This window comes from Nicotiana tomentosiformis, chromosome 8 (genome assembly GCF_000390325.3).
Source record: "Nicotiana tomentosiformis chromosome 8, ASM39032v3, whole genome shotgun sequence".
Lineage (NCBI taxonomy): Eukaryota > Viridiplantae > Streptophyta > Magnoliopsida > Solanales > Solanaceae > Nicotiana > Nicotiana tomentosiformis.
In genome coordinates, this window is record NC_090819.1 from 143,676,465 (window position 1) to 143,701,125 (window position 24,661).

Below are 24,661 nucleotides of genomic sequence, written 5' to 3' on the forward strand. Positions count from 1 at the left end.
TTATTTTCCTTCTTTTTCTCTATCACTTCTATAACAATTCATCATCATCCTATGAGAATACGCATAAGTTCAGGATATTTCTCTAAGTCCTTGAATATCTTATGTCTAACTTCACTTCTACTGCCCCAAGTGTTATATTGGTATACTTTCTTCATTATCATTACACTCAAACACTTTTCTTCCTGGATTTATTCCAATACTTGGACTAGTTTTCGGCAATGGTTTCTACGCATTTTCTCTACAATTCCAGCATTTAGCATTTTCATCACTGCAGAGTTTGACAACAATAATATGAACCAGCAGCCCCAAACTCAAACACTGCTTCCAGTCTAATTAAGCGTTGCTGAAAGGTAAAGTTGCTGCCATGTGATCATGAGATCACGGGTTCGAGTCATGGAAACAGTCTCTTGTCATAAGTCACTTGTTCTTTAATTATTTCATTTATCTTCCCCGTTGTTTATTAGTAGTAAGTATTTTTCTTGAGTGCAGAAAGAAAAAGATCTGTGAATTCGGAACTCCAACGGCAAGTCAATAACGATATAGTACAAAAATGAAATCTCTATACAAATAGTCAATTAGATTCACTGTTTACTTTTTTTAATCGGTATGCATAATTATGTACATGTTATATATTATGAATAATACATATACTGGTTAATTCTTCCGAAAAGATGTGTTCTTTTATCTTTCCAACATATAAATTATGTAATTTTTGCATGTGTTCTTTTTTTTTTTTTTTGGACTGGTTCATCTAGTATACCATATAGAATAGAGTCAGTGATTGGTTTAAATTTTAGTGAGGTATGCTGCACATTGACAATCTGACATTATATTGTATCAATAGTGTTCCAGAAAATAAAACGAAGATAACGTCGAATACTTTGTATTTTCTGTAAACAAACGGTCATAGAATATAATAAAAATAGAGTCCAAATAACCTTCTAACTACTACCATTTTCTCATTTTTACAATTTACTAGACGACTCTTGCCCGCGCTTGCGGGCCCAACAATTTAGATTCTAATGCAGCTTTACTTTACATTGTAATTAAGAAACAAGAATATTTCAAGAGATGTACAGTTATGCCAAAAGAACAAAGAAAAAATTAGACATAAAAAGCCGACGATGGCAAACACGTACATCGTACATCGGCTGATATCTCCAAATTGTGAAAAAGTCACCTTCAATCTTATGTTATCTTGAAAAGGCACTCAACATGGGTGTGTTAGTCATGAACTTAATTAAAGTAAAAAGTCGCCTTTAGTCAGATATTGTATGTAAGCCAAGGCAATATATTTCACTTTATAAACTTTCAAAGTGCCCTTTCAAAGGCAATTGTGGGTAGGGAACGAAATACTAAACTTTTCACCATGCATAACTACAACTTATGCTTGCACCCTTGACTCGACATGTATGTATTGTAAACTGACAAGATCTTTACGATGTATATCCTCTCTCTACAGCTTTCAAGCTCAAGAGTCAAGAAGAAACATAATAAAAATACTGGCTTCAATTAGAGCCCTGAACAAGTTCTGCCAAGGTAATTGTGAACCTGGCAATTTTCAAAGATTGAAACTTCAAGAGAAGGGGATTATGTAAGATATTTCACAAGAGCAACAGGAGCAAGACACTGATACTTCTTATGAATGAAACACTCTCAGCAGAACAGCATATGATGACTAATATTAGGAGAAACACACAACAGAGAAAACCATTAATAACTTAACAATGCAAACTAAATGAATCGCAAATAATCATGCTACCAATTGAAAAATAAGCATTATTCCAAAGGAATTCTAAGAATCAAATAATTGTAGTTATTAGAAAGAAAAAAAAACATAGCCATGGATTTATTATCATCTAGCTACTTTTTATTTAATTTTCACAGATAATTGGAGGTGTTTTATTAGCAGACGATGTGATGATAAATCCACTTCCATACTTATGCAATGTAAACAATACCCTTTTATGTTAAGAAAGCCAAATACGTGAAGCAAGAAATTTTGATCCATTCATATATATATATATATATATATATATATATATATATATATATACCAGACATCATTAGGTAAACATAAAATTATCAAAGGGACTAAGCCTCACAAAGAGCCTTTATGATCATTGAAAGGCATGTTTGCAAATATAAATATACATTCTTTTAGCACAAACAAAACAACACATTGCAACAGGTACTCTAATAGTTGGAAAATTGGACTACACGTATAGTACACACATGAGAGATGCTATTGCCTTAAAAATTCATTTACTGACTGAGAAAAGAAAGATCTATATGTTCCTTTAACATTTTTAATCTTCTCTTTCCATAATACTAATTTTCTTTTTCTATTCATTCATTTAATTTCTTTGTACTTGCTTACGTTTTTGGACAAAAAAGATAGCAATCACGTGAAAAGAAGGTAGATAAAAAGAGAATAAGATAGTTGAATAAGAATTGAAGAAGCTTGATACCCATACTCCACGTTATAATGGTAATGGATGTTGAGTTTGGGTTCGTTTTCTTCCTTTCTATCTTTTTATTTTTCCAATGGCCTATTAGAGACTTCTCTTCCTTTTCGTTTAATTTCCTTAGAATTTCTAAATATCTTAATTTTTCATTTTTTTGAAATAGTTGTATGAAAACGTTGGCTGAAAAAATAAAGAATAGAATTCAAGAAGCAAAAGAACATTATGTAATAACTTGTAATTGATCTTTCACTTCTAGCTCAGAATTGGCTATGTCATCCGAATCAAAGCTACAAATGCAAAACTGAACTTTAAAATCAAGGAGAAATAAGAAAAGGAGATAGAATAGTAAGACTCACCAATCAGAAGCAGTGGAACATCATAAATCTCCAAGCGAGGGTATCGGCAATTAACTGCGACAATAGCCCAGTTCCAAGAGCAACTATATTGCCATAGAGGGAGAAGCGTGCATGTAAAGGATAGTAAAAAATCGTGTATCTCCATAGCTCCTACTATAACCGGAGGAAAAAAAGGCGCAGAGAGATGCTAAAACTCAGGAAAAGGGGAAGGCGATGAATGGAAAAGCTCTAGAGGATTTTAGAGCCACAAAGAAAGCAAAATAGAGGAGGGGTATGTGACAATTCTGCATAGGGTAAAAGAAATGCATACTAACTTAAGTAAAGAGTAGAAAAGTCCAATATGCCCTTAGTCGACCATCATAGGTTTCTATAGTATACCTATCTTCGTAGCAAAGAAAGATTCTAGTCTTCAACTAAGATTGTTCGCTATCAACCACAATAGGAATAGAAATCCAATAAGCTTCTGGAAAATATATGATTTTAATAGGAATAGAAATCCAATTCTGTTCCAACTTCCTCGAATTAAAGCACTATGGAAAATATATGATTATAATATTGAGAAAATTCAAGTAAAAATATCTCACATAATACACTCATGACAAAGACATTTAAGAAATAGGTATACTAAAAATAAAGAATGCTCTAAAAAGAATATTATCTCTGTACATATCATAAATATGTTCCCAAAGACTGCACCTTTAAAGAGCAGCAAATACATGGTAAAAGAGCACCATTGTTGTCGGCGAAGAACTCCAAGTTATGCCCTAAACTCTTCTACCTCACGCCTAACTCTCCAACAACAAAAGTCAAATCAGACCGAAAAACAAATTCCTCATAAAGATTAACCCGAAAAAAAGAATAAGATTTGGACAAAAATTAAAAGAGGAGGTGACCTGAAAGTTGCAATACCCAGTTGAGAAGATGAAGAGAACTGGAAAAGGCATTAGTAAGTTTGGAGAACTTGAACATATAAGAAAATGAAATAAGGTGAAGCAATTGATCCTCCTACAGATTTGAAAGAAAACCATACATGTAATTGGAATAAGGGAGGTGAAAGAGTTGTGCTTCTAGAATTGTGTTCGAGTGTTACTTGGAAAAAGCAACCCAGACAATTATACCCTTTATTTTATTGTGCAAAATGACAAATACTAGATTTAAAACAAAATTATTGAGTTCTACCGAACTTATAACCTAAATTATAGCTTCGCCCCTTCTCTTAGGTGAAATTTACGATCTTGATTTCGGGGAAGATTTTCTAACCATGTTATATATGATGGTTTGCAATGGGCATACATGGGACAAGGAAGACAACCCTCCTCCCCTTTTTAAGCCATTAGTAGTAGTGGCAAAATAATTAAAAGAAAATAGTTAACCACCCATATTATTTACTCTAAAATATGTTGGATAATGAACTTTTAAAAACGGATCAAATATGGATAAGAACCATATTATCCATTTAGAATATGGATAACCAATTAATAATTAATGTGTTTAACTTTTATATTTGTAAGATCTCAAATTGGGGGTTCCTAGTTTGAAAGACTATGAATTCCCCCAAAAGTGATCATATTTAAGAAGTCAGGGATAATATAATTACCCATACTATGAATTCTCCCAAAAGTTTATCTGATGCTTTAATTTAGGTACAATATTATTTTCGTCACCCAAATGATTTCTAAAATATATTTCTTTTTTTGTTGATTTCTTACTTAATTTAAAAATTATAAATTCACTTGAGTGGAAATAAATTGATCATGTGGATCTTATATACATTGATATTATTGGCACGTGAGTTGTCCATGCAGTTGTGATAGAAATATAGGCACGAGGTGCCGTGGAAATATGGAAGTGGGTTGGGACTCGCAGTTTTTATGATTATGAAATGAAGTGTCACGCGGTGACTTTTATTTGAAGGAATTATATTCCTAAAATATTATTTGAAAGAATTATAGTTGAAAAATATTTATTTGAAGGGAGTATATTCGAAATATATATTTATTTGACAAGGTTATATTCTAAGGATTTTTATTGAAAAACTTATATTTGAAAAATTTATACTTGAAGTACTTACATTGGAAAGACGTATATTTGAGGGATTTGATTGTTTGGTTGTATTTGTGTTCCTTTTTCGTTTGACCAATATTTATGGTGTTCTTGTTGCCTTGTTGTTTACATCATTTATTTATTCTTGTTGTCATCATTGCCATTTGTTTATGCTACACTGCACAGGTTAATTAATTAGTGAGTGTCTTGACTGTACCTCGTCACTACTCCACCGAGGCTAGTCTTGATACTTATTGGTTACCGACCGTGGTGTACTTATACTATACTTCTGCACATTTTTGTGCAGAATGAGGTATTTAAGCTATCGAACTCGGACAGAGTTAAAGTGTGATCGCAAGGATTCAAGGTAGAGCTGCTTGGTCGTCGCAGTCCCTTGAAATCTTTTTATTTTATTGTACTGTTAATTATTAATCAAATAGTATTGAGTATTCGATCCTTGAGATTATTTCATGTATTCAGTTAGAGTTCGTGATTCAGTACTACCAGTCTTGGGAGGTTGCTATATTCATATTTGTTCCGCTGTTGGTTTTGATTATCTATTTAATTCAGTTTCATTTATAAAAAATAATGGCTTCGAAATGTAATGAAAATCGGCTTACCTAGTCTTAGAGCCTAGGTGCCATAACGACACCTGTGTTGGGATTTTGGGTCGTGACAAGTTGGTATCAGAGCTCTAGGTTCATAGGTTCTACGAGTCATGAACAAATTTAGTGTCTTGCGGATCGGTACGGAGACGTCTGTACTTATCTTCGAGAGGCTACAAAGCTAGTAGGAAACTTTCCAGTTCTTTCATTTCCTATCGTGCAACATTTATTCAGCTTGAAATATATATCTTATGTTCTTTTGCATCCACTCGTGTATAAAATTGCGCACTCAGTATCCACTATGTGCTAGGGTTGTTCAACCATTGTTACCATGTGCCGTCCAAATCGAGAATGACATGCGGCAAATAAATGGCTTGAGGTGTCTTATGACTGATGTCATACGAGTGGTGAAGGTTAGTATTGTGGATCATCAGACTATGTCCTATGGCTTCGCGCCAAGTGAAGGGAGTCCTCTATCAACGATCAGATTGCGGGGTCATGTGTTATATGAGTTTTGACCTGAGATGTATATATGTGGTATTGAAAGGTTCTCCGAAACTTGTATATGATTAAGAGCTGAGATTTGTATATGATGATATTGGGACTTGCGGTATTTATGCGTCCTTAATAATTCTACATTTCAGTATCAACGGGGTCATGGAAACAATTTCAGAATACTCGGGGTGTTCCAGTAAGTTCTTTTAATGCACCATCGACACGGGGTTCCTATAATGGTTATTCCAGTTTTTCGGCACAAACTCAGTATAAGCAGTTGAACCCGCAGAGGGGTTGTTATGAGTGTGGTGATACTAGACACATCAAGAGAAATTGTCCCAGACTTGGGAGGGGTGGATTTCATCAGAGCACTCAAGCTACAAGTTTTATTCCAGTTAATACTCCACGTGCACATCCAGTTAGGGGTGGAGGACAGGCAGGTAGAGGACGCCTAAGAGGTGGAGGCCCGACCCATTGATATAATTGCTATGATTTGGGTGAGGCCGATACACTAGATAGTGTCATTACATGTATGAATCAATTTACAATAAAACTATTCATATTTTGATTCTATTCCAATTATCGAGGTGAGAACTCCTTTCATACTCCTTATATGGTAGATTAGTGAATTTGTACTCCACTCCCGTGTTTATCCCTTTTGGGAGATTTTAATGGTGTCAACCCGTGTCTAGCATTTTGTTTTGTACACTATTGAGGGCTAAAAGTCCAAAAGTGACTTTCTGTTACTCACTACAGTGAGTTTTGATATAAATCCGGGATAATTTGGTTAAAATTTATGAATTTTACGCCCTACCGGTATGGGGTACATTATGTGATGTGAAATTTTATTTTTATCGGAATTTATGAGAAGAAATAAAAATAATCAGTTGGCATAGTGTGTACAATATTTATGATTTAGAGTTGAGAACGAGATCCTTGAATTTTTATATGATGTGAAATATTTAAACCGGGTTACAAGTCGCTGTGGAAGTTATATAAGGACGAGGTCCTTGTGGTGAAATATTTATGAGTTTAAACTCTCCCTTTGTGAAATTTAATTGTACAATAGTATTAATAGGGAGTCATGCCTATTAGGCTTATTTGATAATTCTTGTATATTTTGCTGTGCATATTCAACCATTTTCGTGCTGCAAATATTGAGTTTTAGCCTATGAGATGAGTGCCCAGATGGCGTTAAATGTGACTCATTAATCTGAGTAAGTAATCATGAGGTCTTTATGCCTCACATTCTGTTGTCAGTGTTTTAAAAAAAATCAAAATGAGGTGGTGGTTAATATGAGATTAATTGTTGATGTTGGAATTAATTATGAACAACTTTTAAGACCAGAGATGTGGTGATGAGCATACATGTGATGTGCTTCATGTCCTGATATCATTATGATAATGCAATACTTGTAATGCTGAGATTAGTGTTATTGATATATACATTGTGGTGTTTTGTTGGGTTGCGGATGTATTGTTAGGAGTTGTTTTGGTGTTACTTTGGCAGGTGGATAGGCTCAATTACAAGGGAGACTCTGCCAAAATTTCAGAAATATTTGGGAGTTAGAAATATTTTTTGGGAGAATGATATGTACGACAGAAGAGTTAAATTATGTTATGTATTTGAGGGCGAATGATCCTAAGCGGAGAAGAATATAACACCCCAGAAAAATTTTGAAGTACTTCAATACTATCAAGAAAGTTGATGTGTCCGTAGGCACGAGTTTCTATAGCCGATTGAGACTAAAACCGTGCGTTGTTGTGAAAATCAAGCCTTTTGAAAAGGTTTAGAGTATAAGAAATTAGTCTTAAATTTACAAATATGGATAAAAGAAATAATCTCAAATGAGATGGTATTGTCGGGCTTATCTCAAATGCGGTAGCATGGAATCAACCGTGAGTATATGTATAAAAGTAAAATCATCAATTTGGTAACCTCAGAATAATTCTTAGAAAGTTCGAGGACGAACGTTTGTTTAAGATGTGGAGAATGTAACGACCTCACTTGTCCTTTTAAGAATTAATGCCTCGTTCAGTGACTTAAGGTCTCGAGCAACTTCGTAATAAGTATTATGACCCGCGGGTGTGGTCGAGTTTGATTTTTCAAAAGATTCGAAATTTTTAAAATAAACAATCCTTAATTAGAAGCTTAAATGGAAAGAGTTGACCGGAGAGTTGACTTTTGAGCAAACGACTCCGGAATAGAATTTTAATGATGTCAATAGTTCCGTATGGTAATTTTAAATTTAGGAACTTGTCCGAAAAATTATTTGGAGGTCCGTAGTAGAATTAGGCTTGAAATGCCAAAAGTTGAATTTTTGGAAAGTTTGACCGGGGGGTTGACCTTTTGATATCTTAGTCGGAATCCGATTCTAGAAATTGAAATTGGTCCATTATGTCATTATGACTTGTGTGTAAAATTTGAAGTCATTCCGAATTGATTTGATGTGTTTCGGCACAAGATATAGAATTTGAAAGTTCAAAGTTCATAGATTTTGATTTGAGCAGCGATTCGTCGTTTTGATGTTGTTTGATGTGGTTTGAAGCTTCGACTAAGTTTGTATTGTTATTTTCTTGGAAAATAGATTATATAGTTGTATCCAACTAGGACTAAAGAAATATTTGGAGCACAAGTTACATATTTTTGTGCTATGAAGACTTTACCGGAAAACAATTTCGAAAACCCGAAAAAAATCGAGATTGAAAACCCCGACTTTATAAATTTGGTTTGGTTTATAGATTGAAAAATCCGAAACTTTTGGTTTGATTTGGTAACTGAGAAATCCGAACCAACCCGACTTATGTATCCCAGTATTATGTTTATAATGCTAGAGCACTTGGAGTTCCGCATTTTACAGATTTTCTTGTTCATCTATTGAAGATAATCATACCCTACACAGAATAATTATAAGAGGAAACGAAGAGAAGGGCAAGCAGAATTAGTGACATACATAACATATATAAGAGTTAGAATACATATTACATATTGCATAAAATTGTCTCAAAATAACTATATATGCTAGGCATAGCCCTTCCTGGATAATAAAAGGCAAATAAAGGGATACATATTGTTGAAGTATAAATGAGGCCTAAGCACGTACTATCTAATTAACAAGGTTGATAAACAGCCACTAGTAGTATAAATATTTGAAAACAAAGTGAAATATCAAAATTATTATACAACAATAACTCAGGACCAAATCTTAGTTAACTAGATTGGAGACTGCTCATCTTCGTTCCCACTGCTGTCAATTTCAGCATTGATGAAAATTTTAAGCACTGGAATTATGGAGAGTATGCCCATAGACCAGTCCCAAAAACGGTTGCATGTATTAGAAACCCAATAACAAGATATTAATGAAGAAAATGTATCAATATAACACTTGCGGGATTAAAAATGAGGATAGAAATAAACCATTGAAGGACTTGGAAAAGTTTTCAATGCATATGTGTATACTGATAGGACGAGTAGTTGTGTGAATTGTTATAGAGGTGATGGAGAAAATAAAGGAAAATAATAAATAAAAGAAAAAGGATTCTACTAATGAAGACCATGAAACTTGGAAAAGGATTATGGCTTAATATGTGGAAAGGATCCCAATCAAAAGACGATCCCATCATATATTTGAAGATATTTATTAACATTAATATAATGTACCTTAGGTCTACGAATCTCATTTCTTTTCTTCTTCTTTTTTGGTATATTCAAAAAATGAGTTCACCTCACTTGGATTTATAAGGAAGGAGAAAAGATTGGTGGGGTTTGGATATGTGTAAATTCTAGTATAGCTAAGGAAGCTCAGTATATAAAGCTTTAGAAATTGGTTGTTTCCTCGCACTTTTTTTACTATATTATAACAAAAGTAGGCTGACGCACTAACATTTTTAATCCTTGTGTTACCCTTGGGTTATTATGTTATTCCAATTATAGTCCTTATGTTATCAAAGGTAGAAGGAAGTCTCGAAACAACGGTAAGTTATCTCCCTATAATTTATAGGTTATAAGTTCGAGTCATAAAAATAATATTTAATACTAGCATTGGAATAGATTGTCTACATCAAATTTTTGGGATGCAGCTCTTCCCCTAACTCTGTATGAATACAAGATATTTTATGCACCATACTGCCTTATCAAATATAACATATTTTACTTTCAATTAAACCAAATGCGTGTTTCAGTCCTCAAGCTAACGGTAACTTAACAGAGTTAGTTTGGGCTAAGGATAATTTTGAATTTTTGATCATGTCAGCTGGAAAAAAAGGCAAAGGTGGTAGAGACTTGTAGTTGTCGTCATAGAGTGATTTTTGCAAACTGTTTGCAGTCGATCAGAAGCAATTTGAAACTAGTAATTACTTGACTCATCAAAAAGAGAAATAGAATTTACAACAGGAGATGCAGTTTAGGTCTTTTGAGTTGTTCTTTTTTAACTTGTTCTGGCTTTTTAAACCACAAAAAAACAACAGCATATAAGGGATTTTAGTAATTGTAAAATAACTCGTTATATAACTTTCATTAGCTATACGGGCTAAAATTGCACATATAATTTAATTGAAGGTTAAATGTGCTATATCAAGAATCACAATTATTATATAACAATTACTCGAGTAAATTTCTTGGATGGTCACCCAACTTATGAGAATATCCTATCAAAGCCATTTTTGTTTCTTTTAGGACAACAAAGTTATTCAACTATTGTATTTTGACTCTAAATATAAATATCACACATTTAACATGTCATGTCATATTAAAACTCTATTTTTTAATATTATAATAAAACTCATTTAACCCATGACCCATATATCCATGTAAGTTCTAACGATCGAATGCAAAGATATATTGTACGGTTTATTGAATTAATTATACTGACATTATTGTTTTAAATATTATTCTATCTTAATTTTACACTTTTTCTATTTGAAATGATTCAAATAATTTTAACTATTCTTCTTACATCTTCCTCATGATACCATTTCGTTAGTCTCATCTTGTTTTGATATGTCAACTAGACCTTCCGAGTGGATTTTACTATTAGAAGATGGAGTTAAATGAATTTTATTATTTTGAAGGCGTCTATGGAGGATAATATTTTAGGAGTATGATATTTGAAAAATGCCAAAAAATAGTTTTGTTTTTAACGGTTAGTTTTATTTTAATAGTTATTTCTACTTAAGTAGGGCTAGTTAATATTTTGGTAGTATTTTATCTTTGATTTTTATTTAATAGGCAAGAGTTGATATGAGTTGGATAGATTTTTGGTAAATTAGGCCCATTTAAAGCACAAATCTTGCCAAAAAGGCTCAAAGTGGACGGCCCATTTCCGCAGCCCACGTGCCCATCCTAGAACTAACCCAAGAGAGGAGGACCGAGGCATATACACATAGATAGAGAAAGAGAGAGGGGACGAACGAGAAACAAAAGTCTGGAAAGAAAACTCCAAAACTGAAAATCGCAGCAATTCAATACCATAAATACACCATAGCTTCTGCATGTAGAAAACCGAGTTGAAACTTCACCTAAAGTACCATTGTTCTCCTGTTGAATCACTCCAAAAACCCATCAAACTCGCTAAAAATCAGTCGAAAGTCACTGATCCATCAAGTGTTCCGGAGGTCGTCGTAGGTAGTAGTCTGAGGTTTCCGGGCAGGTTCGTGGTCCTATCGAGGTTGTCGTCATCCAAGGTTCCCGATCTTAGAACATTTTCAGATTCGGTCTACGGTTACGATTCATTCTTATATCAAGCTCTGTTCGACAGACTTTCGATTTGGGTTTCCGTACTTTCACATTTGGAGGTTTGCTGATTATATAAGAGGTCAATTTACTCTCTTCTCTCTTTATTTTAACATCATGCTTGTGAATCGAAATGTGATGCTGGCCTTTCTCTTATTTGTTTGTTGTGGATCGAAATATGTGCTCTGTTTTATCTTTTTCATTTTTATGATTGTAATTCTTCAATCTTGATTGTTGCGGGAATTTTCTGATCTTTGATCTAAGCTAGCTTCAAATTGATATTCCGTTTGATAATCGCTATAACTTTGGTGATTCTCGTTGAAATTTCTAGTCATAAAGTATTTGCTCATGCCCATGAGTAGTGTATCTGGTAGTATGATTTTCTCTTTTTCCTTCCAAATAACTTCTTAAGCCCCCTTTAAATACTGCCGATCTATATTCTCGTTAGTTTAGGTACAAGTTTGCCTTTGTCATTTTCTATTATTCTTTTGGTTCAAAAACGTTAGTTGGCCATGATTTTGAGTAATTTCCATTACTTCTTTATAGTTTATTGATTTCTTTAAGTGATCTTCTTTAGCTGATTTCTCAATTATTAACAAAAGAAAGTGATTCAGAGTTTTCTTTAGGCCAATATCATATTTTAAACCCACTACTTTATTTCGTCTATTTTGTTATTATCGTTGTATTTCCATGCGTGATTTAGATTAATGGTAATTAATTAGTATTAATGGGTTTATAATGGTGATGATTTTCTGTTATAAATTTATAGTAATAATTGCTTAAATCTTGAGGTTTAAAGTTTTGATTATCCTAAATCTTGAGGTTTAAAGTTTTGGCTTGGGCTTGGCAAATTCGCTGAAGCAGCTGAGCTGTAACAGTCTTATAAATATACATGGAAGACAATATATATATAGTACATTAAGCCAGAAAAGAAAAAACTCAAAAGCTCAAAAACAATGGCATTTGATTTAAGGTACTTGATCTTGATTTTAGTTAATATCATCAAATCCATATTCATTGCTGATACTTGGGATCCTTTCCATATATTTGGCCATCCCTATCCTAGTTTCATGACATTCATTGTTAGGCTCTTCTTCCTTTTTTTATTTTCCTTCTTTTTCTCTATCACTTCTATAACAATTCATCATCATCCTATGAGAATACGCATAAGTTCAGGATATTTCTCTAAGTCCTTGAATATCTTATGTCTAACTTCACTTCTACTGCCCCAACTGTTATATTGGTATACTTTCTTCATTATCATTACACTCAAACACTTTTCTTCCTGGATTTATTCCAATACTTGGACTAGTTTTCGGCAATGGTTTCTACGCATTTTCTCTACAATTCCAGCATTTAGCATTTTCATCACTGCAGAGTTTGACAACAATAATATGAACCAGCAGCCCCAAACTCAAACACTGCTTCCAGTCTAATTAAGCGTTGCTGAAAGGTAAAGTTGCTGCCATGTGATCATGAGATCACGGGTTCGAGTCATGGAAACAGTCTCTTGTCATAAGTCACTTGTTCTTTAATTATTTCATTTATCTTCCCCGTTGTTTATTAGTAGTAAGTATTTTTCTTGAGTGCAGAAAGAAAAAGATCTGTGAATTCGGAACTCCAACGGCAAGTCAATAACGATATAGTACAAAAATGAAATCTCTATACAAATAGTCAATTAGATTCACTGTTTACTTTTTTTAATCGGTATGCATAATTATGTACATGTTATATATTATGAATAATACATATACTGGTTAATTCTTCCGAAAAGATGTGTTCTTTTATCTTTCCAACATATAAATTATGTAATTTTTGCATGTGTTCTTTTTTTTTCTTTTTGGACTGGTTCATCTAGTATACCATATAGAATAGAGTCAGTGATTGGTTTAAATTTTAGTGAGGTATGCTGCACATTGACAATCTGACATTATATTGTATCAATAGTGTTCCAGAAAATAAAACGAAGATAACGTCGAATACTTTGTATTTTCTGTAAACAAACGGTCATAGAATATAATAAAAATAGAGTCCAAATAACCTTCTAACTACTACCATTTTCTCATTTTTACAATTTACTAGACGACTCTTGCCCGCGCTTGCGGGCCCAACAATTTAGATTCTAATGCAGCTTTACTTTACATTGTAATTAAGAAACAAGAATATTTCAAGAGATGTACAGTTATGCCAAAAGAACAAAGAAAAAATTAGACATAAAAAGCCGACGATGGCAAACACGTACATCGTACATCGGCTGATATCTCCAAATTGTGAAAAAGTCACCTTCAATCTTATGTTATCTTGAAAAGGCACTCAACATGGGTGTGTTAGTCATGAACTTAATTAAAGTAAAAAGTCGCCTTTAGTCAGATATTGTATGTAAGCCAAGGCAATATGTTTCACTTTATAAACTTTCAAAGTGCCCTTTCAAAGGCAATTGTGGGTAGGGAACGAAATACTAAACTTTTCACCATGCATAACTACAACTTATGCTTGCACCCTTGACTCGACATGTATGTATTGTAAACTGACAAGATCTTTACGATGTATATCCTCTCTCTACAGCTTTCAAGCTCAAGAGTCAAGAAGAAACATAATAAAAATACTGGCTTCAATTAGAGCCCTGAACAAGTTCTGCCAAGGTAATTGTGAACCTGGCAATTTTCAAAGATTGAAACTTCAAGAGAAGGGGATTATGTAAGATATTTCACAAGAGCAACAGGAGCAAGACACTGATACTTCTTATGAATGAAACACTCTCAGCAGAACAGCATATGATGACTAATATTAGGAGAAACACACAACAGAGAAAACCATTAATAACTTAACAATGCAAACTAAATGAATCGCAAATAATCATGCTACCAATTGAAAAATAAGCATTATTCCAAAGGAATTCTAAGAATCAAATAATTGTAGTTATTAGAAAGAAAAAAAAACATAGCCATGGATTTATTATCATCTAGCTACTTTTTATTTAATTTTCACAGATAATTGGAGGTGTTTTATTAGCAGACGATGTGATGATAAATCCACTTCCATACTTATGCAATGTAAACAATACCCTTTTATGTTAAGAAAGCCAAATACGTGAAGCAAGAAATTTTGATCCATTCATATATATATATATATATATATATATATATACCAGACATCATTAGGTAAACATAAAATTATCAAAGGGACTAAGCCTCACAAAGAGCCTTTATGATCATTGAAAGGCATGTTTGCAAATATAAATATACATTCTTTTAGCACAAACAAAACAACACATTGCAACAGGTACTCTAATAGTTGGAAAATTGGACTACACGTATAGTACACACATGAGAGATGCTATTGCCTTAAAAATTCATTTACTGACTGAGAAAAGAAAGATCTATATGTTCCTTTAACATTTTTAATCTTCTCTTTCCATAATACTAATTTTCTTTTTCTATTCATTCATTTAATTTCTTTGTACTTGCTTACGTTTTTGGACAAAAAAGATAGCAATCACGTGAAAAGAAGGTAGATAAAAAGAGAATAAGATAGTTGAATAAGAATTGAAGAAGCTTGATACCCATACTCCACGTTATAATGGTAATGGATGTTGAGTTTGGGTTCGTTTTCTTCCTTTCTATCTTTTTATTTTTCCAATGGCCTATTAGAGACTTCTCTTCCTTTTCGTTTAATTTCCTTAGAATTTCTAAATATCTTAATTTTTCATTTTTTTGAAATAGTTGTATGAAAACGTTGGCTGAAAAAATAAAGAATAGAATTCAAGAAGCAAAAGAACATTATGTAATAACTTGTAATTGATCTTTCACTTCTAGCTCAGAATTGGCTATGTCATCCGAATCAAAGCTACAAATGCAAAACTGAACTTTAAAATCAAGGAGAAATAAGAAAAGGAGATAGAATAGTAAGACTCACCAATCAGAAGCAGTGGAACATCATAAATCTCCAAGCGAGGGTATCGGCAATTAACTGCGACAATAGCCCAGTTCCAAGAGCAACTATATTGCCATAGAGGGAGAAGCGTGCATGTAAAGGATAGTAAAAAATCGTGTATCTCCATAGCTCCTACTATAACCGGAGGAAAAAAAGGCGCAGAGAGATGCTAAAACTCAGGAAAAGGGGAAGGCGATGAATGGAAAAGCTCTAGAGGATTTTAGAGCCACAAAGAAAGCAAAATAGAGGAGGGGTATGTGACAATTCTGCATAGGGTAAAAGAAATGCATACTAACTTAAGTAAAGAGTAGAAAAGTCCAATATGCCCTTAGTCGACCATCATAGGTTTCTATAGTATACCTATCTTCGTAGCAAAGAAAGATTCTAGTCTTCAACTAAGATTGTTCGCTATCAACCACAATAGGAATAGAAATCCAATAAGCTTCTGGAAAATATATGATTTTAATAGGAATAGAAATCCAATTCTGTTCCAACTTCCTCGAATTAAAGCACTATGGAAAATATATGATTATAATATTGAGAAAATTCAAGTAAAAATATCTCACATAATACACTCATGACAAAGACATTTAAGAAATAGGTATACTAAAAATAAAGAATGCTCTAAAAAGAATATTATCTCTGTACATATCATAAATATGTTCCCAAAGACTGCACCTTTAAAGAGCAGCAAATACATGGTAAAAGAGCACCATTGTTGTCGGCGAAGAACTCCAAGTTATGCCCTAAACTCTTCTACCTCACGCCTAACTCTCCAACAACAAAAGTCAAATCAGACCGAAAAACAAATTCCTCATAAAGATTAACCCGAAAAAAAGAATAAGATTTGGACAAAAATTAAAAGAGGAGGTGACCTGAAAGTTGCAATACCCAGTTGAGAAGATGAAGAGAACTGGAAAAGGCATTAGTAAGTTTGGAGAACTTGAACATATAAGAAAATGAAATAAGGTGAAGCAATTGATCCTCCTACAGATTTGAAAGAAAACCATACATGTAATTGGAATAAGGGAGGTGAAAGAGTTGTGCTTCTAGAATTGTGTTCGAGTGTTACTTGGAAAAAGCAACCCAGACAATTATACCCTTTATTTTATTGTGCAAAATGACAAATACTAGATTTAAAACAAAATTATTGAGTTCTACCGAACTTATAACCTAAATTATAGCTTCGCCCCTTCTCTTAGGTGAAATTTACGATCTTGATTTCGGGGAAGATTTTCTAACCATGTTATATATGATGGTTTGCAATGGGCATACATGGGACAAGGAAGACCAACCCTCCTCCCCTTTTTAAGCCATTAGTAGTAGTGGCAAAATAATTAAAAGAAAATAGTTAACCACCCATATTATTTACTCTAAAATATGTTGGATAATGAACTTTTAAAAACGGATCAAATATGGATAAGAACCATATTATCCATTTAGAATATGGATAACCAATTAATAATTAATGTGTTTAACTTTTATATTTGTAAGATCTCAAATTGGGGGTTCCTCAAGTTTGAAAGACTATGAATTCCCCCAAAAGTGATCATATTTAAGAAGTCAGGGATAATATAATTACCCATACTATGAATTCTCCCAAAAGTTTATCTGATGCTTTAATTTAGGTACAATATTATTTTCGTCACCCAAATGATTTCTAAAATATATTTCTTTTTTTGTTGATTTCTTACTTAATTTAAAAATTATAAATTCACTTGAGTGGAAATAAATTGATCATGTGGATCTTATATACATTGATATTATTGGCACGTGAGTTGTCCATGCAGTTGTGATAGAAATATAGGCACGAGGTGCCGTGGAAATATGGAAGTGGGTTGGGACTCGCAGTTTTTATGATTATGAAATGAAGTGTCACGCGGTGACTTTTATTTGAAGGAATTATATTCCTAAAATATTATTTGAAAGAATTATAGTTGAAAAATATTTATTTGAAGGGAGTATATTCGAAATATATATTTATTTGACAAGGTTATATTCTAAGGATTTTTATTGAAAAACTTATATTTGAAAAATTTATACTTGAAGTACTTACATTGGAAAGACGTATATTTGAGGGATTTGATTGTTTGGTTGTATTTGTGTTCCTTTTTCGTTTGACCAATATTTATGGTGTTCTTGTTGCCTTGTTGTTTACATCATTTATTTATTCTTGTTGTCATCATTGCCATTTGTTTATGCTACACTGCACAGGTTAATTAATTAGTGAGTGTCTTGACTGTACCTCGTCACTACTCCACCGAGGCTAGTCTTGATACTTATTGGTTACCGACCGTGGTGTACTTATACTATACTTCTGCACATTTTTGTGCAGAATGAGGTATTTAAGCTATCGAACTCGGACAGAGTTAAAGTGTGATCGCAAGGATTCAAGGTAGAGCTGCTTGGTCGTCGCAGTCCCTTGAAATCTTTTTATTTTATTGTACTGTTAATTATTAATCAAATAGTATTGAGTATTCGATCCTTGAGATTATTTCATGTATTCAGTTAGAGTTCGTGATTCAGTACTACCAGTCTTGGGAGGTTGCTATATTCATATTTGTTCCGCTGTTGGTTTTGATTATCTATTTAATTCAGTTTCGTTTATAAAAAATAATGGCTTCGAAATGTAATGAAAATCGGCTTACCTAGTCTTAGAGCCTAGGTGCCATAACGACACCTGTGTTGGGATTTTGGGTCGTGACAAGTTGGTATCAGAGCTCTAGGTTCATAGGTTCTACGAGTCATGAACAAATTTAGTGTCTTGCGGATCGGTACGGAGACGTCTGTACTTATCTTCGAGAGGCTACAAAGCTAGTAGGAAACTTTCCAGTTCTTTCATTTCCTATCGTGCAACATTTATTCAGCTTGAAATATATATCTTATGTTCTTTTGCATCCACTCGTGTATAAAATTGCGCACTCAGTATCCACTATGTGCTAGGGTTGTTCAACCATTGTTACCATGTGCCGTCCAAATCGAGAATGACATGCGGCAAATAAATGGCTTGAGGTGTCTTATGACTGATGTCATACGAGTGGTGAAGGTTAGTATTGTGGATCATCAGACTATGTCCTATGGCTTCGCGCCAAGTGAAGGGAGTCCTCTATCAACGATCAGATTGCGGGGTCATGTGTTATATGAGTTTTGACCTGAGATGTATATATGTGGTATTGAAAGGTTCTCCGAAACTTGTATATGATTAAGAGCTGAGATTTGTATGGGATGATATTGGGACTTGCGGTATTTATGTGTCCTTAATAATTCTACATTTCAGTATCAACGGGGTCATGGAAACAATTTCAGAATACTCGGGGTGTTCCAGTAAGTTCTTTTAATGCACCATCGACACGGGGTTCCTATAATGGTTATTCCAGTTTTTCGGCACAAACTCAGTATAAGCAGTTGAACCCGCAGAGGGGTTGTTATGAGTGTGGTGATACTAGACACATCAAGAGAAATTGTCCCAGACTTGGGAGGGGTGGATTTCATCAGAGCACTCAAGCTACAAGTTTTATTCCAGTTAATACTCCACGTGCACATCCAGTTAGGGGTGGAGGACAGGCAGGTAGAGGACGCCTAAGAGGTGGAGGCCCGACCCATTGATATAATTGCTATGATTTGGGTGAGGCCGATACACTAGATAGTGTCATTACATGTATGAATCAATTTACAATAAAACTATTCATATTTTGATTCTATTCCAATTATCGAGGTGAGAACTCCTTTCATACTCCTTATATGGTAGATTAGTGAATTTGTACTCCACTCCCGTGTTTATCCCTTTTGGGAGATTTTAATGGTGTCAACCCGTGTCTAGCATTTTGTTTTGTACACTATTGAGGGCTAAAAGTCCAAAAGTGACTTTCTGTTACTCACTACAGTGAGTTTTGATATAAATCCGGGATAATTTGGTTAAAATTTATGAATTTTACGCCCTACCGGTATGGGGTACATTATGTGATGTGAAATTTTATTTTTATCGGAATTTATGAGAAGAAATAAAAATAATCAGTTGGCATAGTGTGTACAATATTTATGATTTAGAGTTGAGAACGAGATCCTTGAATTTTTATATGATGTGAAATATTTAAACCGGGTTACAAGTCGCTGTGGAAGTTATATAAGGACGAGGTCCTTGTGGTGAAATATTTATGAGTTTAAACTCTCCCTACAGCTTTCAAGCTCAAGAGTCAAGAAGAAACATAATAAAAATACTGGCTTCAATTAGAGCCCTGAACAAGTTCTGCCAAGGTAATTGTGAACCTGGCAATTTTCAAAGATTGAAACTTCAAGAGAAGGGGATTATGTAAGATATTTCACAAGAGCAACAGGAGCAAGACACTGATACTTCTTATGAATGAAACACTCTCAGCAGAACAGCATATGATGACTAATATTAGGAGAAACACACAACAGAGAAAACCATTAATAACTTAACAATGCAAACTAAATGAATCGCAAATAATCATGCTACCAATTGAAAAATAAGCATTATTCCAAAGGAATTCTAAGAATCAAATAATTGTAGTTATTAGAAAGAAAAAAAAACATAGCCATGGATTTATTATCATCTAGCTACTTTTTATTTAATTTTCACAGATAATTGGAGGTGTTTTATTAGCAGACGATGTGATGATAAATCCACTTCCATACTTATGCAATGTAAACAATACCCTTTTATGTTAAGAAAGCCAAATACGTGAAGCAAGAAATTTTGATCCATTCATATATATATATATATATATATATATATATATATATATATATATACCAGACATCATTAGGTAAACATAAAATTATCAAAGGGACTAAGCCTCACAAAGAGCCTTTATGATCATTGAAAGGCATGTTTGCAAATATAAATATACATTCTTTTAGCACAAACAAAACAACACATTGCAACAGGTACTCTAATAGTTGGAAAATTGGACTACACGTATAGTACACACATGAGAGATGCTATTGCCTTAAAAATTCATTTACTGACTGAGAAAAGAAAGATCTATATGTTCCTTTAACATTTTTAATCTTCTCTTTCCATAATACTAATTTTCTTTTTCTATTCATTCATTTAATTTCTTTGTACTTGCTTACGTTTTTGGACAAAAAAGATAGCAATCACGTGAAAAGAAGGTAGATAAAAAGAGAATAAGATAGTTGAATAAGAATTGAAGAAGCTTGATACCCATACTCCACGTTATAATGGTAATGGATGTTGAGTTTGGGTTCGTTTTCTTCCTTTCTATCTTTTTATTTTTCCAATGGCCTATTAGAGACTTCTCTTCCTTTTCGTTTAATTTCCTTAGAATTTCTAAATATCTTAATTTTTCATTTTTTTGAAATAGTTGTATGAAAACGTTGGCTGAAAAAATAAAGAATAGAATTCAAGAAGCAAAAGAACATTATGTAATAACTTGTAATTGATCTTTCACTTCTAGCTCAGAATTGGCTATGTCATCCGAATCAAAGCTACAAATGCAAAACTGAACTTTAAAATCAAGGAGAAATAAGAAAAGGAGATAGAATAGTAAGACTCACCAATCAGAAGCAGTGGAACATCATAAATCTCCAAGCGAGGGTATCGGCAATTAACTGCGACAATAGCCCAGTTCCAAGAGCAACTATATTGCCATAGAGGGAGAAGCGTGTATGTTGCACACATGCCTAAAACGCAACACAAACCAACATGATCGGAAGCAGATATTAGTATTCTATCTTCTGAGAACAAAGCTCTTGGGCTCTTATATCTTTTGTCATAATTGAAAGCCATTAGATCAGTGTAATTCTCCAATGAATCAGTGATCAATGATCTAATTATATTAATAAACCGTGTACTTCTAAATGCGCTTGGAGCAATATTAAGAAAGTAATAGGAGGATCTTCATCTTCATCATAAAGATGATCCGCCAGAATTCAGTAAAAGGGAACTTTTATTTTTTACAACAATCCAGTAAAAACAAATAGGAAAAGAAATCCAATAAGCTTCTGGATGTTTTTTATCACCAAGTTTGAAGCAGAACAAACAGAAAAAGGGAGGAATGCACAAGCATTCCCTGAACAGACGGCGAAATATATAAAGGCAAAGAAAAAAGGTAATTTTCATGACTGTAAAATTCCATCTCCACACAATCAACTCGTGTAATTTTATCCCTTAGAATTCATCTGAAATATAGAATCAATTCTGTTCCAACTTCCTCGAATTAGAGCACTATGAAAAATATATGATTATAATATTGAAAAAATTCAAGAAACAATATCTCACATAATACACTCATGACAAAGACATTTAAGAAACAGGTATACTAAAAATAAAGAATGCTCTAAAAAGAATATTATCTCTGTACATATCATAAATATGTTCCCAGAGACTGCACCTTTAAAGAGCAGCAAATACAAGGTAAAAGAGCACCATTGTTGTCGGCGAAGAACTCCAAGTTATGCCCTAAACTCTTCTACCTCACGCCTAACTCTCCAACAACAAAAGTCAAATCAGAGCGGAAAACAAATTCCTCATAAAGATTAACCCGAAAAAAAAGAACAAGATTTGCACAAAAATTAAAAGAGGAGGTGACCTGAAAGTTGCAATACCCAGTTGAGAAGACGAAGAGAACTGGAAAAGGCATTAGTAAGTTTGGAGAACTTAACATATAAGGAAATGAAATAAGGTGAAGCAATTGATCTTCCTACAGATTTGAAAGAAAATCATACATGTAATTGGAATAAGGGAGGTGAAAGAGTTGTGCTTCTAGAATTGTATTCGAGTGTTACTTGGAAAAGGCAACCTGGACCATTATACCCTTTATTTTATTGTGCAAAATGACAAATACTAGATTTAAAATAAAATTATTGATTTCAACCGAACTTATAACCTAAATTATAGCGTCGCCCCTGCTCTTAGGTGAAATTTACGATCTTGATTTCGGGGAAGATTTTCTAACCATGTTATATATGATGGTTTGCAATGAGGCTTACATGGGACAAGGAAGACCATCCCTCCATCCCTTTTTAAGCCAATAGTAGTGGTGGTAAAATAGTTAAAAAAAATAGTTAATCATCCATATTATTCACTCTAAAATAGGTTGGTTAATGAACTTTTAAAAACGGATCAAATATGAATAAAAACTATATTATCCATTTAGAATATGGATAACCAATGAATAATTAATGTGTTTAACTTTTATATTTGTAAGATCTTAAATTTGGGGTTCCTCAAGTTTGGAAGACTATGAATTCTCCCAAAAGTAATCATATTTAAGAAGTCATGGATAATATGGTTACTCATACTATGAATTCTCCCAAAAGTTTATCTGATGCTTTAATTTAGGTACAATGTTGTTTTCTTCACCCAAATAATTTCTAAAATAAATTCATTTCTTTGTTGATTTCTTACTTGATTTAAAAATTGTAAACTCACTTTAGTGGAAATAAATTGATCATGTGGATCTTATATACATTAATATTATTGGCACGTGAGTTGTCCGTGCAGTTGTGATAGAAATATGGGTACGAGATGCCGTGAAAATATGAAAATGGGTTGAGACCCATAGTTTTTATGATTATTAAATGAGGTGTCACGCGGTGACTTTTATTTGAAGGAATTATATTCCTAAAATATTATTTGAAAGAATTATAGTTGAAAGAAATTTATTTGAAGGGAGTATATTCGAAATATATATTTATTTGACATGGTTATATTCTAAGGATTTTTATTGAAACACTTATATTTGAAAGATTTATACTTGAAGTACTTACATTGGAAAGAGGTATATTTGAGGGATTTGATTGATTGGTTGTATTAGTGTTCCTTATTCGTTTGACCAATATTTATGGTGTTCTTGTTGCCTTGTTGTTTACATCATTTATTTATTCTTGTTGTCATCATTGACATTTGTTTCTATTATTATTATTATTATTATTATTATTATTATTATTATTATTATTATTATTATTATTATTATATACAGCTACACTGCACAGTTAATTGATTAGTGAGTGTCTTGACTGTACCTCATCACTACTCCACCGAGGTTAGTCTTGATACTTACTGGGTACCGATCGTGGTGTACTCATACTACACTTCTGCACATTTTTGTGCAGAGCCAGGTATTGAAGCTATCAGACTCGGACAGAGTTAAAGTGTGATCGCAAGGATTCAAGGTAGAGCTGCTTGGTCGTCGCAGTCCCTTGAAATCTTTTTTATTTTACTGTACTGTTAATTATTAATCAAACAGTATTGAGTATTCGATCCTTGAGATCATTTCATGTATTCAGTTAGAGTTCGTGATTCATTACTACCAGTCTTGGGAGGTTGCTATATTCATATTTGTTCCGATGTTGATTTTGATTATCTATTTAATTTAGTTACGTTTATAAAAAAAATGGCTTCGAAATGTAATGGAAATTGGCTTACCTAGTCTTAGAGACTAGGTGCCATCACGACGCATGTGGTGGGATTTTGGGTCGTGACAAGTTGGTATCATAGCTCTAAGTTCATAGGTTCTACGAGTCACGAACAAATTTAGTAGAGTCTTGCGGATCGGTATGGAGACGTCTGTACTTATCTTCGAGAGGCTACAAAACTAGTAGGAAACTTTCCGCTTCTTTCATTACCTATCGTGCAACATTTATTCAGCTTGAAGCATATATCTTATGTTCTTTTGCATCCACTCATGTATGAAATTGCGCACTTGGTATCCACTATGCGCTAATGGTTCGTGATACTACATAGGGGTTATAAGGGAGCCAGGGTTGCTCAACCATTGTTACCACGTGCCGTCTAGATCGAGGATGACATGCGCCAAATAAATGGCTTGAGGTGTCTTATGACTTGTGTCATACGAGTGATGAAGGTTAGTATTGTGGATCATCGGACTATGTCCTATGGCTTCGCGCCAAGTGAAGGGAGTCCACTATCAACGATCAGATTGCGGGGTCATGTGTTATATGAGTTTTGGCCTGAGATGTATATATGTGGTATTGAAAGGTTCTCCAAAACTTGTATATATTTAAGATGTGAGATTTGTATGG

General features: G+C 33.4%; 1 long non-coding RNA gene across 11 annotated transcripts; it reads right to left on the reverse strand.

Moving 5' to 3' along the window:
- Positions 1-856: 856 nt before the first annotated feature.
- Positions 857-22,526, reverse strand: LOC138896989 (uncharacterized). Of its 11 annotated transcripts, none has more exons than XR_011410695.1 (5): positions 22,207-22,521; positions 22,009-22,097; positions 15,614-21,298; positions 2,825-3,755; positions 857-1,678 (listed from the first exon to the last, which is right to left on the reverse strand). It is a non-coding gene; the product is annotated as an uncharacterized lncRNA (long non-coding RNA). The 11 variants fall into 11 exon arrangements; XR_011410697.1 differs by having other exon boundaries at positions 857-1,551; positions 22,207-22,520; XR_011410699.1 differs by having other exon boundaries at positions 1,012-3,755; positions 15,614-19,897; positions 21,173-21,298; positions 22,207-22,526.
- Positions 22,527-24,661: the final 2,135 nt, after the last annotated feature.